The sequence below is a fragment of the Stegodyphus dumicola genome, chromosome X2, assembly GCF_044657685.1.
Source record: "Stegodyphus dumicola isolate Sdum_Otavi_A_Nest chromosome X2, ASM4465768v1".
In the NCBI taxonomy this organism is placed as follows: domain Eukaryota; kingdom Metazoa; phylum Arthropoda; class Arachnida; order Araneae; family Eresidae; genus Stegodyphus; species Stegodyphus dumicola.
Window position 1 is genome coordinate 62,630,744 of NC_140781.1, and position 16,628 is coordinate 62,647,371.

Consider the following 16,628-nt stretch of genomic DNA (forward strand, 5'->3'; position numbering starts at 1 on the left):
AGCAAATTATAAATAAATTGTTTCGAAATGAGAATTAGGACAGCATCTTGAGAGAGTGAATTACATCCGCTAGAAGCTGGATGCAATTTTCCTCCAGCTTTTAGCAACTAAAATTGATTTACAGGTGAAAATTTGTCTGCTATTTCAGAAAAATAGCACGACCAATTGACTTTCTCGATGTACTTATTGCGTCATAAAGAATTAATTAAAAACATAAATTTGTCATTCTATGATTAAGAAGTAGTTAGAACTCAGAAGAGTAAGTTAGGGCACTTTCATTACTTTGTATTACTGATCCCGTAAACAGTGGTGGCGAACCTATGGCACGCGTGCCACAGTCGGCACGCAGAGCCTCATCAGCCGGCACGCGACTAAAATATTACTTCCTTAATTAATAATCACAATAAAATAATACTATGTAATTTAAATATTTAAATAAGTGTTTTATTCTGTTCTTGAACGTTTTACTTACTTACTTATCGCATAATGTCACTGGCATAGATATAAGATTTCCACATATCGCCATAGAAATTATATACATATTTATTGACCCAATTTAAGACGTTTCAATTGTTTGGGCCAATCATATTACATGTTATATGGCAAAGAATACGCCAGAGTTGAAGCAGCTAATGTTTGCTAAACGAATTCAGATTTATTGCAGACTGCGAGTTTTAATACTTTCATTGTTAAATAGATTCCAGTTTTCAGATCTAAGCATTTTGAGGTAAATTATGAATAGTTCTAATTTAATATCTTAAACGGAATGGTACGCGGCCCCAAAAATGTTCGCCACCACTGCCCTAAAATTTTCAGCATAAGCGTATCGTCTTGACATATGAATGTATATAGTGTAACTAAAGAATTAATCAATTAGTGGTCTGACTGATGTAGAAACCAGGAAGTAATAAATATTATTTGAGACTATAATAAGTGTTTTTGCTGAATTTAAAAAAAAATTAGGAAGTTAGAAATATTATTTAAGACTATAATAACTGTTTCTGCTGAATTTTAAAAACTTAGGAATTAGAAATATTATTTAAGAACATAATGGTTGATTAATTTCATAAGATATTACTTTTGTAGTCTCACTTTGTGATATTTTGTTAATTTTGTTCCTCTGTACGAGCGCAGAGAGAAGAGAAATCGGTAAATGAAATTTGTTACGGCTCAGATTTTCAATAATAAAATGAAAAATGGAAATTAAAGCTATATTGGATTTAGCACGCTAGCGACTTAATAAATAGGCCCCTGAACTCTTATTTTGGCCCCTGTATTGCTATTTAGTGGCGAAGCAGACTTGATGACCGAGTAATTTCGAGGCTTTTATCGCATAAATTATCTGTTTGCCTACCTATACTTCGTTGCCGCCCAGACGGTATATTGTCCGTCCTTTCAAAGGAGGTAACGGTGGCCCACCTGTTAGGTGCTTCCACAATAACGCGGCCTTAGTAGTGGTCAAGCCTATATCGGCATATAGCGGACTTAGGCTTGGGGAAGAAATAAAACCCTACAGTTCATTTGATTTATTCCGTTATTTTTTGATTAGATCGTGAGAGAACTTTCTTGTTTATTGATTTACAATAATTTACCTATTTCGTTTGTTTATTTAATTAAAATTTTTAATTTATATTAATTCATTAGATGATTTTTCTAAATTTTTACTGGGAGTAGGTGAAACGGAAAGATCAAACGACTGATGTGCATTTTTACTTTTCTAATTTCGTAAGCAGATAAACATGAGTAATGTGTGTATGTACAATATAAAACGTAAATGATTTTAATTATATTAAAAATCTTTTGTAGGGAATAATACTTTAAAATTCCTTAATATATTTTAAATTTCTTTATGACGTCAATTAATTTACTGCTAGATAATAACATTTCTCAAACACTTCTCTTTTCAAAATACTACTACGTAACAGAATTATATTTCACGAGAACAACAGTGTATTATGGCAACTTTTCGACATTATAATACCTGGCATAACCTTTACTACACAATATATTTTATTTTTTTTCATATGTATGAATAATAATGAAAAATGTATTAATATATTTTCAATTATAAAATACTTGCATTATGATATTATTAATTTAATTATTAATGAAATTCACAACGATATATTTCATTGCTTATTAGGATATTATATTAAGCTTAATTAGAATCAATTCAGATAAAAGTTGCAGTACATTCGTAGTTATTAATTCCTTTCGTATAGACCTAAGTATTTATTATAAACAAAACAAAACAAAAACACGTTGTAGATATTATTAAGAAAATATAAATTCGTTACTGATAAATTTGAAATGGTTAATTAAAATGTATTTCTTACTTATTAATTTATTGCAACACTACCTTTTGTAAACACTTGTATCAAAACAGGTAATAAGAACTAATTTGTTAAAAAAGCGTTTAAGTTATTATTATGCCTATTAGCGACCGAGCGGTAAAGTCACTGAACACTATTAGTTCACTCCGCGGTTCAAATCCCAGCTAATGGGCGAGCTGCGTGGGCGTGTTCGTGGTTTTTCCCATTTGTAACGTGGATGCCTGCCAGTTTTATTTAAATATCTTTCTCGGGTCATCCCTTCTCTTGGCAACATTGTGTGCACCGCCGTAATTTAAAAAAAAAAAAAAAAAAAAATCTTCATGTAAGCTGGGGCAAAATTTAAGAATTCAAGAGTTTCCTTCACTATAAAGAGAATTCTGTTATCTTTTTCCAGTGAAATCACTGAATAAAGACAAAGGACAGTGAAATTGACACAAATGGTTTTAACAATCTAAATTTTTGTATTAACTATATTTATCATAAAAATATTCAATTCTGTCAATAAGAAATTTTATGATTTAAATTACAACGGTAGGTGTTTTGGTAAAGAAATTTGATTATTTTCAAGTACAATGGGTATTAAATGGAGTTCAGGTTTGTAACGAATTTTATTGTCTACCAGCGGCTGAGCTGTACAGTCGCTGAATACTGGTAGTTCGGTTCGGGGCTAGAATCTCGGCGAACAGACTGGCTGCATGGGGGGTTTCGTAGTTTTCCCCGTGTGCAACGTGTGTACGAGCCAGTTTCCCTTAGAAAGTCCTCCACGAAAGCATCTCTCCTCTTATGCAGAAGCTCTCGTACGCTTCGTTGTTATTGTTGTTGTTGGCGTCTTGTCCATGAATTTCGTGGAAGAATGGTTGCCAGAGCCTCAAGGAGGTTGGACTTCTAATTCCACCCTAATTTTGAGGGCTAGCACGCCGAAGGTGGTGGTCCTAGGGTCTCTCACCCTTCTCCCCTACCTCCAGTCCAGTCGAGAGACTTTTAGCTCGCTATATATTTGGAGTGCCCCCACGCCGCATAGACAGTATACATTTACAAAAATTCATGCCCTCTCCGGGATTCGAACCCAGGCCCTTTGATACCGCAGTAGGCTTCCCTAATCCCTATAGCGTCTGGGCGGCCCTCGTATGCTTTGGCATAATTAAATAAACTAAACCAAACTATAAATTTTATTGTGGCTACCTTTTCGTTTTTCAGTAGTTTATTATGGAATGTGAGTTTTAAATTGTTTTTGAAAAATCACACCATATTAATCATAGGCTTACAAGTTTTAAGTTTCTTTATGGCTCTTCATCGATTTCTTACAATTAAAGGCATTACAAAGTGCAAAGTAAACGCTTATAGATAGACGTCCGCTTTTTTTTTTCTACCATTCCAAACGGTTTCACCAACCTTTGTCGCTAAAAGTTCTGGAATGAACTTAAGTGCCTTCCACTCGATAATTTCGGAAAAGTGTTACTGATAACGGACTCTCTTTTTTTGTAGTGATAAAAAGTATGTGCGTGTGGATATCCTCGTGTATCTGTATAGTCAAGCATTCCTTGGCTACTCAATATTGCTAGCTTCCTCTCAGATTCTGTTGAAGACAGTCGGGGAAATTATTTTGTAATTTTCTCCATTTGTAATGTAGATATTAACTCTTTAGAATTTTTTCACGAAGACATTTCTTATAATGCAAATGCCTTTCATGTGGCTAACTGCAGAAAATTATCTTATCGTGCAGACGGTAGTTACGAATTGTCAACTTTTATTTAAAGCCAGACCGGAATTAATAAATGCGTGTTTATTTGATGTAAAAGGGCACCTTTTGGATGTTGTTCCTTTTTTCCTATTAGATTATGAAAAAGAAAAATGAACAGTTTTCTAGAAATTTATCGCATAATGCTTTACACGTGATTTACTTCTTTTTATTTAATTTTCGTCTGTACGAAACAAAACATAAAACGTGAAACTCCTCTATGTAGTAATATTAAAAACAATATCTTCTAACAATGAAGTAAACTCTCCTAGACGGGGGAAAAAAAGGAAATGCTCAAAGGTTAAATAGCAAGCTAGGACTCCTGTTACTTTGTTCCTAGGAATTTTACTCCTCTTAACTTTGTTCATAAGAAATCAACATGTAGTCTTTCATGATTTTGATTTTTAGCTTATGCGCATGTCACTTGCTCCTAGGTGCAGAATTATTAACTCGCATTTCATTGTTATTTAAAGTGGTGTTTAAATTATTTGAAAAAAAAATACTGTTATTACATGCATAAAAGTAATACTTCATAAAGTAGCCAATTAATTTAATTTAATTTTTAATGGAATGAGCAAATAGTGAACCTGATTATTCCTGTCTAGTCTGTTTTTGAAATACAAATAACTGCTTAAAAATATCTAAAGGAGCATAGCACAAAGTTCGTTTCCTGGCGAACTTTTGCATTTCAGGCTTTGATTTCAGTGCCAGTCGCGACAAAACAGTTTTTAAAAGCACCGAAGTACTATTTGAAAGAGTCTTTGAGAGTGAAGTCATCTGTAGGCGGTATAGAAATAAAGCTGACATTTACAAAAATAGCAGAACTGCTTACTATAATGACGTGTCTGGTCAACTAATGGCTAAGTAATTAAAGATTCACAGCATGTGTATTTTTCCTCGAACTTTAATTCCGGCACTGGTGGAATCTAAATAGTTTTCTTTATGTGTAATCTAATTTCAAGCAGATTTATCTTGAAACTGCCTTCAAGAAGGCACACGTTCTAAAGTTTTATAGTCCTTTTGCGCTTTTGCATAAATACTTATAGTGATTTTTCAATACATTAACGCTATTTAACTCTTACTAATATTCTTCATCATTGGAATAAAAAAAACTATTGATTTTCTAAAAAAAAGATTTAATCTAATATTATTGTTCTTATATGTTTAATCAAAAGTAAAAGAAATTCTCTTCATAGACTTTTAGCTCATAACGTATAAAAAAAGTTACTCGTTAAAATTTTTGAAAAGGAAAACATTTTGATGCCTTCAATCCTCTAAAAAGAAAGTCAATTATTTCAGGAGTTTAAGAACAAACTGGCTTCTTTTAAATGCCGTGTAACATAGCGGTGATGATTAATGCAATTCTAATTTTTCCACCTTTTAGAGTAAAAATTACCTACTTTCTTCAAAGCCGTCTTTGGCTTCAGCAGTGGGACGCTTGATTAATGAATATCAAATTAATCTTCTATTCCGGAGATTATTTCCTGGGGACAGCGAACAAAGGCGGTCGTAAATGAGTGTTTTAATAAATAGACGGTGTGGCTAAGAAATTTTCTGTAAGAATTTTCCTCGAGTTTTTTTTCTTTGTTTAATTTTATTTCTGTGGCTATGTCATGGGTAAGGCGTGACATAGAACATTTCCACAGTCTACTGAGCTTAGCCAGTAGAAATTTCAAAGAAAAAGATGATAAAACTTAAGGATCTAGTGATCTAAGGTCAGCGACATAGTATTTATAGCCGTAAATATTTTTGACATAGTCCATTAACGCCATCCCATCTTTCCTAGTGGAAGATCACTGTCCTTTCCTAAACGTTATGATGACCACGAATGTTATACTTGGGCAACAATCACGCATTAAAATGTTTCGTCGCTAGCGAAGCATGAAAGATGTTTACTACCTATTATAAGGGCAGCTTATTTCATTATTTTTAATTGTTATAAACTTTATTCTAGTTTTTATTAACATAATCTGTTGAACTCTTAGAAGTTGTAAAATGTTTTAAGATTTTAACGCCAATGAACTTCATTAATCACAATCTGGAGAGCATTCATTTAGTCAATACCAGTTTTAACTCAACATGATCTATATTCAACGCATCCACTGGGGCATAGTAATGCAAATATGGCTTACAAGTCTCTTTTTCTGCTCATTTAGATGCAATGAAGTTTCTTATTTTAATCACGTACAGTAAAACTTCAGATATTCGGATTAATTCGGCCCATACAGATACTCAAAAAATCTGAATAATTGGATTGCTCCCCACCTTTTTCCTGAAAGCCAAATACATATTCCCTGAAAGGCAAGTAAGAGGATTTGATTTTTTTATTTGATCACACAATTAAAAAAGAGTAAAACATTTTTATTCCCTTAAATCATAGCTCTAAACGCTAGAATTTAGACATAATTAAAAATTAAGTCATATTTTTTTTAATTCTTCTAAATTTAAAACCCGTTTCTATTTCAGTTAAAATAAAGCAATGGAACTGAATGAAGGACTATAGACCTATATAGCACTTATTTGCTTTAAATTTATTGTACCAAATATTTATTGAATATTGCAATCCAAACTTTACACCGTACGTATACATCCAAATTAATATGATAATTTCTTTAACACATACATTATCTATATTGTTTTTTACGTTATTTAAATAATGAAAAATTAAAAAAAAGCATACTGAAATTAAAAGCAAGCTTTATTTCATTTGATTAAAAAAATCAACAGTATATAGTTCAAGATAACTGGGATTCTACTATATTTGTTATTTTTAACATGTTGCAAAGTTTATCAGAGCTGCTTATCGAATTTTACACATATTGTTTTAAAATACATTCTAATATCACGAAGAAGATTTACTACGAATGCCAATTTTTTTCAAAATTTAAATTCATGAAACTTCTTCTCAAAAGATGAGGATCACTATTAAACTACGCTAATTTTAGTCTTCCTCAGTATCACAGAATATTACTTACTGATTATTATAAAATTATATATATATATGAACTTTTGTGCGCATATTCACTCTCATTTTGTACAATCTTTCGTCATGCTGTCGTTTTAGCATCATGCTGTTTGATAAATATTGGCTGTCTTTCTGCTTCCACATCTTGACACATTCTTTCTGTTCCAAAGAACTCCTAGAATTTCGTTCTTTTTCAAGAATATATGACAATTATTCCTGCTACAGACTGTAAAACTGGAATTATTTATATGGTGCACTTGGTTATATATTATATTTCTTATTATAGTTTTAGAGATTTTACGAAAATTATAGTTTTACGGGTTCCACGGAAATTATAGTTGTAGAAGTTTCATAAAAATTATAGTATTGCGTGTTTCACAAACATTTTAGTTCTAGAGGTTTTACAAAGGAAAATTATAATTTTAAAGGTTCCGATAGTCGTCAAAGTTTGAATATCACAGACCTAACCTAACCGGAATTATGCTGCAACGACATTCTTGCTGACACGCTGACTTAGTGTTGCATTCACACCAGAGATTATAAGGCAAGATTAGCTTAGCCTTAGAATTCACATCCGAAGCTTTTATCTTAATCAGATGTGAGGCCCACCAGCGGCCCAGCGGTAAAATCTCTAAACAGTGGTAGTTCCGACGTGGGTTTGAATCCAGGCGAATGGGCTGGCTGCATGGACATTTTCTTGGTTTTCCCCATGTGTAAGATTTTTACAAGCCAGTTTCCCTTAGAAAGTCGTCCACGAACCTAGCGTGCTTTTTCATAATAAACTAAACCAAACTAATCAGATGTGAGACAGTTCTATTCAAATATTACATATATATAATATTTATGCATTCATTCTTTCAACTTTTCAACTTCGAATCCTGAAAATTAATAATCAACTGTATTTAGTTGTTTTACTCCCTTGGAGGAGTTGGGATTTTATGAAAACTCATTAAGTTTATATTTTAATGTTAGAAATACCTTAGACTTTTCATTTTACCCCTTGCGTTATGTTACATTACGCAACTGTGACAAAAGTGTAAACATTACGCCATCAGGGCATTTATCATCAATCAGGCTAGAGAAGTTATGTCATCTCCAGAAACTTCAAAATTTTTTACTTATCATCCACCGCAGCCTATAATGCGTTATGTTACATTACGCAACTGTGACAAAAGTGTAAACATTACGCTATCAGAGCATTTATCATCTATCGGACTAGAGAAGTTGTGTCATCTCCCAAGACTTAAACACCCACCGCAGCCTATAAAAATATTTTATTAGCTCTTTGATTTATCTCTCAAACTAGGAGAGCACCTTGTTTTGACTAATTGACCTGTATAAAAGCGATATATGTACTTTTTAAAAATTCACATATTTAGCTTAATTTGTAAAAGTATCTGTAATTGATGTAATTTATAATACATCTAATTCATGGAATTTTTAATATACCTGATTAATACTTTTTATAAATATTAACTTATGAAACTAATATAACTTCTAACGTGATACATTACCTATTCTAACGTGATATATTACGTGCCTTGTTATAGAATAAAAGTTTGCGTGTCGCCTAACAATGAAGCTTTTTCTTCCTGCTTCTCCCCTAACAGCATAAACCTTTTTTTTTTTTTTTCCTTTTTAAGAGTCTAATGAAACTCTATGGTACTGCAATCTATTAAGAGTGATTTAAAACATTTTATGACGTACATACGCGGGAACGTTGTTAAGTTATTTAAAAGTTATTTCTCAAATATATACCAAACCGATTATATCCGGAGAATATAAATTTATAAAAATTAATCGAAAGTCTTCAGTCACAAGGAAGTCATTATTTCTTTTTAATACGTAGCAATTTATTTTGAATTAGAGACAAGCAACTATGCTTAGAACATAAGGTAAGCTAATTATTGCATAACTGATAAATCTATGTTTATTCAGATGCACTCGATAAAATAATTAAAAATAGGGCATTAGGCAGCAAAGAACGCACGAGATTAAAAATAAATTTTGTCAATTAAGCTTTCAGCCATTTTAAGGTAAAGTAGTACATGGTTGGTTTCAGTTGTAAAAAAATTTGTTTTTAATCCAAAATGGAATACCTTGAAAGGCTAATTAAGTAACAAAATGAGGATTTGAACTTTGATTTTAATCCACTTCCTGGAATTTTTTTCACTTTTGCTTTTCGATTGTTCAATCGAAAAATTTTCTTAATAAAGCTATTCTTTTTAATGAGTTTGTAACTTCACTTGTTTTATTTTCGTATGTTTTTTAGCAGATGAAAACTTTAAATATTAGTAGCGTATTAACGAAGAGTTTGACAGTTTGAATGTCTTAAATAATGAAATGTATTTCTTTTCGTATGTTTTTTAGCAGATGAAAACTTTAAATAGTATTAGTAGCGTATTAACGAAGAGTTTGACAGTTTGAATGTATTAAGTAATGAAACTATTATTCAATTTTCTGTTTTATAGTTTATTTTAAATCGATTTTAATTGCTTAGTTATTAAATAGTATAGTATTTTATTAACTAATAATATAACTCTTGAATAGTTTTTTAATAATAATTAATATTCAATAAAGTAAATGTAAATTTCATTTTTGATGAAAATAATGCATTGAGCTGAAAGGAAAGATGGGATAAATTCAAGTGAAACTGGTTTAACTATTATTTAGTTATGTGAAGCATAAGTTAAACAGTTTTTCTTCAGAGAGAATCACTTTTTACGGTTTTTACGTTATAGATTCATCATAACTTTCCGGTACATCTGTCACCTGAAAAAAATATTTTTAAAATTTGAGGACAATAAAAATATTTCATTTAGTGAGTGGGAGTTAAATTAAAAAAGTAAACACTTTTTCTCTGACATCTAAATGTAGTTTCTTTGAGGAAACTAAGAATAATTACATATAAATTAAAAGTATCTTTTAAATGGGTGCACTTTAAAATATTTACTGTGACTCACGTTTGTTTTCGGACACTTGTGTTTTTCAATTTTATTTGCAAATATTAGTTACTAAATATTAGCAAACTGTATTTTTCTTTCGCATATACTATTTATTATCTAATTTACAACCGGCTCGTTTTGAAAGACATTTTTCAAAACGGTTTTGGTAAAAAAAAATAATTTATTCAAAACGTTTTGAAAATTAACTGGCATAAGTATTCAACCATTTTAAACAAACAAACAGTTTATATTTACTAAAAACTTGAAAATAACGAGTCATTCAATATTTCTTTGAATATCCTTTAGCTAAAATTACACTTTTCATGTTCTTTGACATGGACTCAACTAATATGTTGGTGTAAGAATGCTCCATTTTGTTCCATTCCTCCATACGAATTGCTTTTAGTAAAGCTTTCGAAGAATTATCGTGTTTTCGAATTCTTTTCTCGAGTTCACTCAATACATGCTCAATAGGATTAAGTCCGATGAATATGGGTGGGGTTGCAGTAATTGCAGGACATTTGTGTAATAACTATAAGTAAAGACTTAAGGCTGTACGTTTAGGATCGTTATCTTGATAGAACTTAAATGCGTTTTGCCTTCCAAATCCCCCCAGATGCTTTTAGGGTTTTCATTAAGATTATTTATATATTTATATATTTATATTAACCCATATTAATTTCGATAAACACTAAGTTTCTTATTCTTGAGGCAGTGAAACAGACCCAAACCAATTTGCCTCTATCCCCATGCCTAGGCAATAGTTTTCTCGAATTTAATTCTTAATTCAGCTTTTGCCATATATTAATTCGTATATCTGAAATAAATGTATTAAATTTGGCTTTTCGGCAAATATAACGCTGTTCTAGTAAGGTAAAACTTTGCTTACTATATATTTTGAGAAGGCCAGGAATATTTTCCTTATTTTCTTATTCAGAAAGGATTTTCTTGCTGATCCCTCCACTGTATCTGTATGCCCTAAACGACTGTTTGTTTGGTTTAAATGATTATTGCAAAGCAATCGAGGGCTATCTGCCTAAGGGGAGGGATGCCTTCCTGGAGGACTTTCTAAGGAAAACTCGCTCGTATGCACGTTAGACATAGGGGAAAACACGAAAACGCTCCTGCAGCCAGCCCCGGTTCGAACTACCATTATTCAGCGACTTCACCGCTCGGCCGCTGGTGGAGCTTTTAAATGACTCTTCTAAAAGCTTCAGAGTTAACTTTTATTTCAAACCATTCTTCTAAACCTGCTGAACATTTTACAGTACTAATTTTTGGCTTTTGTTTGATTTTTGTTAGAATAAATCTGCGTTTCCTTAACGTTAGTTTGGAATGTGGTCCAGACTACACTGCATTCTCAACGCAATTTCCATCGTTTTATAATGTCAAAGATAGTTAAATGCTTTACATGAAGGATGTTTTAGATATTTCGAATGCGTTTACCGTCTTTAAAAGAATGAATTATTAAATTAACAGAATTCGTCATTTATTTTTAGAGTTTTGCAGTGTTCAATGCAGATATGGAAATATTAATGCATTTTACTAAACAAGTAATAATTTCCAAATGAGGATGATAATTCTTCTGACGTACATTTAAAAAAAATAAGAAATGGTCTATCAAAGCATCTCAACAAAAATTTGGAGTGGCAGAATTATTAGGCAAACTGAAGTTATTATTAATTATGTAAACTACTGATTAACACTACTAAAATTGTGTAAACTACTAGTTAACACTTTTTAAACAAATTATTTTATTGCAGGAAATAATTTGATGATAATTATTTTACATCAAGCCAGGATTAAAATAGAGAAAAAAGCAATACAGTAGGAAAAAGTTTAAGTATTTTTTTTTCGATATTTAATACAAAATCTATGTAAAGAAACTTTAAAAATACAAATATCTGAAAATAAATGTAAGGCACTGTAAACGAACAGTTTATTGTGTTAATAGGCATCGTTATTATTTTAATTGCATTTAGACGGCTTGTATTAATGGTAAATTATATGTATAAATTAATCATGTTTCAATAGGTACATTTTGTTCAAATTGTAGCTTTCACAGTAGCATTCAAAAACGGGCAAATTCTAAAAAAAGGAAAATAAATTATTGCATTCATTTAAGGCAAATTAAATTTCCAGTATTGCAGACATTTTGAAAGTTAAATTCTTTGCTTATAAATTATATATAAATTATTATAAAAGAAATCTGCCGTGAGACATAGTAATATTATGTTTGATGCAAAGTATGCAGGTAAAAAAATGAATTCATTTTATTAACATCACGTATTATTTAATGCCAGATTTATTTTACAAGTGAACAAAACCGTCTAAAATAAATTTCTATTTTAAGAAATTCAATGAGTATAGAGAATTTTAATATTACGGAAGCTAATAAATGCTTCATTCGCCCCTTTTTCTGAATGAGAAGTATTTTGGTGATAATTATACGATTGTTTATAGCGAAGTAGTCGTTAACAATGCATTTTTTGTGTGTATGCTGGAACAGATAAAAAAAGCAGATATTTAATATATACTCGACAGCAATATTTATTGAATTTCTGTTTGTGATTTTGAATTCCATTAGTAATAAATCTGAACTTAATTGAGTTCTATGAAACCTAGGCAGATAATAAAGGAAAGGAATTTCACTGAAATGCAGAATGAAACGCATGCCGAGTTTTTTTACATAGCAATTTAAGCATTTTAATAATAATTTCTTTTTGAGTAGAAATTTTTATCAAAGACGTATTTGCATAAAATTATTTACACATAAAACTAAAATTACTAATAACTTTCTCAATAACGCACATAAAAGAGATTCATTCGTACTGTTTAAATATTAGAAAAGAAATTTTGGAAATAAAATTTGTAACTGGTTAGAAGTCTGATTACCGAAAGGAAATTTATGTAATTATGTTTCCGTTCATAAAAGATATTGAATAGATTATTATTAGCATTACTGATTTTTATGAAGTAGGAAATTTCTGTTTTATAAAGTAGTACTTATGTAGGAAAAATGGTTATCTACATGGATAATAGAAAATGCTTCATGCATTTAAACTCCGCTTAGAAAACTTGAGTGACGACTATGTTGGCTGTATTTTCCGAATGGCGGAGAGAAATAAACTAGGAGTTTTTTCCAAATGGGCTGATAGCAAATTCTGTATTTACGAAAAAAAGTAATAAGGTGAATTAAAAAAAAAAAAAAAAAAAAAAAAGAAAGAAAGAAAAAAAGAAAGAAAGAAAATTCATTGCATTAGGTCTGAAAAGGTTCGATCATGTAATTGGTTTCTCTTGCCCGGTAATTCTTCTTCTCGCAAAGCAACCATGAACAAGCAGTTGTAAAATAAAAAAGTAACTGTTTTTAGTCATGTGTGTTATTCTCCAGTTTGGTACCTGCGGAGATTTAGTGCTTTTACGTAGGATTTCAGAAGGTTTTTGAGTGTGCTAAAAAGAGGTGCAGTGCTAGAAGAAATGAGTGTAGAATGCTGAACAGTAATAAAGTTGTTTACTTCAAATCCAGTTTTTTTAATACAGAATTAGGCTTAAAATGTTGTGCTTTTCTTTATTAATTTTTATCTTGATTTTGATTTTTATTTGCTCTCATAATTTTGCTTTGTTTTATTGCATACCATGTTTGTTATAATTTTACTTTTATGTTTTGCGTTATTTGGATTATTTTATTTATTTACTTATTTTTTGCAATTTTGTTTCTTGTTTAATGTTTTTGAACGTAAAAGCTATGCTATAACTTAACGGACAAGGCCTAAATTTTAACAAGGCCCATAGTATCCCCATGATAGTTTTGCTGATGTTGCCAGACATTTTAAGAAACTAACGAAGACGTTTGGGGGCCTGAAGGGCGAATTGTATTGTTAATCTATGTATAGATTAACAACAGAGTTAATTACAGAAGATACACCACAAATATTACAAAAGATACTATATATATATATATATATATATATATACATAAACTTAATAAGAGGCAAATATATATGTACATATACAGATTCCAATTTACTAATTTATTTAGACTTCTGAAGATAGATTATTAGATATATTAAACTTCTGAAGTAAAAAAAAAAAAAAAAAAAATTCCGTGATTCTTGCACCGGAATGAATGAAAAAGAATACATCATTTTGATAATTACGTGCTATCAATTAAGATTCATTCATTCCCGTAAAAAGAACCTTGTGGACTTTTCTTTGATATACTTCTGGAGGTTTTCATCGGTGCCCTCTTTTCTTCCAAAATATTTTCTTCAATTTTTTGTATTTTTCAAACTCTAGAAGATCAAACGTGGAGGTAAATTTTACGAATTTGGGGGCCCTTTATGATGAGCATTGTAAAAATACCTCCAGCCTTCCTTTCTGATGAGTTCGTGAATACTAAATTAATAGCACTGTGGCTGAAATAGCACTGTGGCTGAAAATTATGCAGTCTCATTTATAAATCTTTTATAAACCGCTTCAGAAGTGACAGTCATCAGTGAAATATCTCTGTTGGAGAACCCAGCATCTCCTTTCAACTCTCTTTACCTGACCTGTAGTTAAGTCTGACGCATCTCTTACTCAGATCTTGATAATTGTATTTAGATGAGCTACAATTTGCAGCCCATAATAGGGGAACGCTACCTTTGAAACAGAGGTTAAGAGCCGTAAAGGTGAGAGCTTTGTTTCACGCGAATGCGTACCGACATAACAGCGAAGTCTTAAGATACCTTCGGAAAATCCGGTTTTCTTTATGTTTTGCTTAACAGCAAGTAGTTTGTCAGTGAATGTCTTTTGACGTTATCTGTCCTCATCAAGAGCGGTATACGTCGTTGATGTTCACAAACTACTTGATTGTTTAACTTGACAGTTGATAACATTTGAACCGTGCTAAAGGTATACTTTACGATATTTTTGCTGGGGATACTAAATAAGCTTACAAGTCGTGCCCTTTGTTAAGTCTTTCTGACTTTTAACTTAAACAGCAGTAATACTTTTGAAGTAAGTTGACGTAGAGATCTTTCTGCCAAATTCAGTTTTATTGCTGAAGGGAAAAGAGCAAATTTCTATGAATGTCTTAACGTAATAATAAGGAAAAAATATATAAATTAACAATGACTATAATGATGAATATAATTAATACCGGATTTAATGAACTAATTCTTAATTAGTAATTGTATTCTCTTTATATTTATGTGAATCAATGAAGATTCATAAAATTGATTGTAAATTAATGCCGCATCTGAGTAGATATTTAAGTTACTTTGGTTTATTTTAAATATATGTACCGCTGAGGTGTGTGTGTGTAATACATATTTGTAACTATAAGATAACCTAATTACAAATACTGCATTTTAAATAAATCCACATGTTTGAGAAATATCTAAATGAAAGTAACGCATATTTTTTCATTTTTAGGTTAGTTTATTACTTAATAATAAGCTTTAACAATATTAAACAACAAAATAACATTTTAAGTAGTAATATAGGGTATTACTATTTAAATAGCAATGAATTCGTGGAATTCTTTCTAAGGCGAACTGACTTATGTTAAACATGGGATAACCTCAAACTATGAAAATGACCGTTAAACTGTCAAACCGGTAGCTAAAGAACTAACCAAACCAAAAGATGACTGGTAAACTAAGCTTAAAATAGACAAATTGTCCCTCAGCTCGTCCTTCGAGGACATAGGGTAAAGCACGATAACGCCCACGCAGAGAAGGATGACTTTTTGGAGAATTTTATTAGCTAAAGGGAAACGACAAAACACCGATGCGGTGAACCTTTTCGCTGGATTTTGAAGACGGGTTGATCCACTAGTGTTCAGCAAGCAGTCTTATTCATTCCGCCACTGGTGAACCTAAGTATATGTTACGGTGAAACACCGAAATCTGGAGAATGTCGACTTTCACCGGTGAATGTTAACATTCACATAGTCTCTTGGTGTATGTCCGAAATATTTTCCAAATACTCTTATTTCTGACTTACACCGGTCAGTGTCGACATTCACCATGTACTAATGGTGAATGTTGAACATATAACAATATTATATTTTCTTCTCCGTAATTCAGTCGCGAATAAACGCACTTGAGACTCGAAATAAAAACTTAAGAACATGAGAACCTAAAACACACAATACATTCAAAATGAGAAAGGAAAATAATAGAAGTTAAAAACTTACTTAATTATACAGTACATTCTAAATGAGAAAATAAAATAACAGTAATAAAAAACTTACTAAATTATGTGATTCAAATCTCATTTATTGCAACAACTTAAACTATTATGGCACTTTTTTACCTCTCTTTTCGACTTTCACCAGAGCGTATCTGTGATTGTCGACATACACCGGTGAGGGTCCAATTATACAAGAATGTAGTGAAATATTCGGTCTTTCACCGACGTATTTGGTGAATGATGATATTCTCCGGTGAAAGCCGACATTCTCCAATTTCGGTCTTTCACGGTAACATATACACATATGAAAATGGAAATGTGTTAATAGTTACAAATTTCAGTACATGTTTCTCCTTCAAAAGTCATCGTAGGGGGAAACATTCGTATGAATAATCAAAATGGATTAAAGTGTGATCATTACATAACCTTTTCAAAAATTTTACATAATTTTGGTTTTAAGAAAATAAGTA

At 31.1% G+C, this 16,628-nt stretch overlaps 1 protein-coding gene across 1 annotated transcript in view; it reads left to right on the top strand.

The window, feature by feature from the left end:
• Positions 1-16,628, top strand: part of LOC118181101 (uncharacterized) — a 293,578-nt gene that overhangs the window by 53,877 nt on the left and 223,073 nt on the right. The gene's annotated exons all lie outside the window — the stretch shown is intronic.